This window comes from Echinops telfairi, unplaced genomic scaffold (assembly GCF_000313985.2).
Source record: "Echinops telfairi isolate 266 unplaced genomic scaffold, ASM31398v2 ScPeMD7_2565;HRSCAF=3150, whole genome shotgun sequence".
NCBI classification, from domain to species: Eukaryota; Metazoa; Chordata; class Mammalia; order Afrosoricida; family Tenrecidae; genus Echinops; species Echinops telfairi.
Genome location: NW_022106463.1, coordinates 7,817,739 through 7,821,150, shown reverse-complemented (window position 1 = coordinate 7,821,150; position 3,412 = coordinate 7,817,739).

The following is a 3,412-nucleotide window of genomic DNA, read 5'->3' as shown; positions in this document are numbered from 1 at the left end:
TTTTTTCTTTCTTTCTGAATCACTCTGAGCAGGAAGATGTCAAATTTTTAGTCCTTGTTTACAACTTCCTTCAAGATGGGATTTGCTACACAAAATGGAGAGGGGGGTACGACCAGGGGAAGTTTAGAACGACAGAGATATTGGTTTGAATTATGACTCGTCTACCCAGTAACCTCCTAATCCATTGTAGAGCAGAGATGTTGGGATGAGAATGTCAGGTGGTGATTTAGTGAGGATCCCACACAGACCGTGTTTCCAGGGCCATCCCTCTCCGAAATGCCTGAACCCTGGAAAGTTTATTCAGGGTTGCCGTGAGTTCATGCTCTGGCTCCGCTTAATGTTAAAACCACAGGAAGGAGGGGACATGGGTCATTTCAAGTTAGAAGCCCTTGAAGCACAGTAGTTAACCGTGGGGCTGCTAGACACCAGCCCCTGCTCCCAGGGAGAAAGATGAGGCTGTCTACTCCCATAAAGAGTTAGTCTCAGAAAATCACAGGGGGCAGTTCTAACCCGTCTTGTAGGGTCGCTGTGAGTCAGCATTGACTCAGTGGCAGTGCAAGAGCAAGTTTGGTCTGTCTTTAGTTTGGAAGCTCCTCTACTGCCCCTTCCGACCCGCCAAACAATCACAACAGCATCCCAGTTATTGGGCGAGAAGATGCTTCCTACTCTGGTTCGGGAAAAGGGGATTTCAGGGAATGAGAAAACCATTTGCCATGGATTCAATCCAGACTCCTGGAAACCCTGTCTGTGCCAGAGTAGAACTGAGTTCCAGAGGGTTTGTCGATGGCCCACCAGAAGTAGATCACCAGGCCTTTCTTCCAAGGCACCCCCAAGCTGAGCGAGTTCACTGCCTGTACCACCCAGGGGCTCCTCAGGGAGCCAGCCCTTTGGTTGAGTCCCAGGTGCTATGACGCTTGAGAAGCAAGTCTCACTCACTGCCCTCGAGTCAATGCCAACTTAGAGCAAGCCTGCAGGACGGAGGAGAACTGCCCCTGTGAGTTTCTGGGACTGACTCGGTACTGGAGTAGAAAATCCTATCTTCCTCCCACAGAGCGGTTGGCAGTTTCGAACCACAGACCTTATGGTTAGCAGCCCAGTGCATAACCACTACGCCACCCCAGGGCTCTAGAAGGTAGTGTAGTAGCGCTGAATGTGTCTACTTATTTTCCAGAAGTCTGAAATGATTGACAAACTGTTACCATTGAAAACCTGGGTTTTTAAATGTTATCTTAAAAAAAATACACAGCTTGCCTGGGAATTTGAAAATCACCGCTTGGCAGAAATCATTGTTTCCGTTAAGAATCATCAGTGGCATAAAGCAAAGATGAGATGATAAGGGGGCAGGGGAAGTAGAATATTGGAAACAACGAGAATGAAATCCAAGGGAGTACTGGCGGGTGGAAAATGTAAGGAGCATCCCTGAGCAATCTGTCTAGAAACTGTCAAATGGTGACCTCATTTGTTGGGTGTCAATTTTCACTGAAAGTACAAGAAAATAGTATCTATTTTAAAAACGAGAATGACCCAAGAGATATACAAGGCAAAAATCAACACATGAAGTCTGCACACCTTAGCGTCATGGACCATTTGCGATCAGAAGGACAGCTTTTACTCAAGGACAGAGCTCAGAAGGTCAGGGGAGAAGCGGATAAGTGCCAAGCACATTGAAGGGACCAGAGTGAAAGGGGTGAAACAAGACAGGCTTGGAGTTTTAAATGCAGAATTGATGGGCTGCTCTGTAAACCTTCACCCAGCCGTTCAGAGGGCTCCAGAGGGCACGCACAGGGAAGACGCCTCATCATCCCACGGTACTCCTGCCGCTGCCGGAACATTCAACCAGAATACAAAAGTTCAGAACTCAAAAAGAACCATCAATGGGTGCTAACTGATGTCAGCTACAAATGAGAGTCTATTTGCATGGTTTCAAAATAGCTTCCCCTCACGTTCCTTACAACTGTGAAGGGAGAAATGGCTAAACAAACTAACAACTAACAAACACTCAAAGTTGACACGCCCACTTGTCTTGGGCAGGGTTCTCTAGAGAAGCAGAGACAGTGAGGCTTATGCATGTAGATACACAGGGAGCTGTCTCAAGGAAGTGACTCACACAGTTGTAGAGGTGCACACCTTCCAAGTCCATGGGCCGCAAAGCAGACTAGAGGCTTCTTCCAACTCATCTGTGCAAATATGCTCGATACAATTGATGTATGGATTGTTACAGGAGCTGTAAAACCTCCCAATAAAATGATTTTTTTTTAAAAGAACAACATGAGGAAAAAAATCCACCATGTGTTACCTGGCTTCTATTCTTCAAATGTCTCCAGAAAGACAGACCAGCTGGAATGGTCCCAAGGTCAAGGATACCAAGCTGACATGGCAGATAAACGCAGCACCTATGCCGGCGTTGGGTCTGAGACTGAGAGTAAGCTGCAAGTCAAGGAAACATACACTAACTTCTGGGAGTGATGTTTCGTGATTTACTGTCACATTATACCCACATGTAACCATGCCAAATTCGCTGCATGGAGCCAGTGCTGACTCACAGGGTTGCTCTGAGTCCAACGGAACTCCGTGGTGGTGGTGCTTAGTGTGATAAATTCACATAGAAGGAGCCCTGGTACACAATGATTAGTGCCACTGGATCAAAGGTCTCCTGGGAGCCCCGTGGCATCGTGGTTACACACTGGACTGCTAACTGCAAGGTCAATGGTTCGAAACCACCAGCCTCTCTGAGGGAGAAAAAGGAGGCTTTCTGTTCCCGTAAAGAGTTACACAGTCTCAGACACCCGCGGGAGGTAGTCCCACCCTGTCCTGTAGGGATGCTGTAAGTTGGCATGGCTCAAAGGCAGCGAGTGCAGGGGTTTTTGTTTGTTTGTTTTTGATAAGGATCCCTGGCAACACAATAGTTTAGTACTCAGCTGCTATCAGAGAAGTCGGTGGTTCGAACCCACTGCATGGCTCCGGGGAGAACAGACCTGGTGGTGGGCTTCTGTAAAGACGAAACCACTGCGGTCAAGCGGATTCTGGCTCCCGGAGGGGAAGGCTCAGCCAGGCGGTTTTTCACTACATCAGTCACCAGTCCCCGCAGGTGGGCTACAGCCAGACATGCCCTGACTGCACGGCACCTGTGCTGGGTGGTCAAGAATTTGCTGTTGTCCAACCAGAGGGCCCACTGTATTCAGACTCAAGCCCAGGGCTTCGTGCCCTTTCGGCACAGTCAGTAGTCAGCTACCATTGAGTCTGTGCTGACTCCCAGCAGCCCCGGGGAGTCCCAGGGCAACTGCGCTCCACAGTTTCAGCAGCTGGGCTTTCAGAACTAGGTCGCCAGGCCTTTCTTCCGAGGATCCCGAGGGGTGAACTTCAACCCCCAAACTTCCAGTTAGCAGCCAAGTACACTCACTTTTGTACCTCT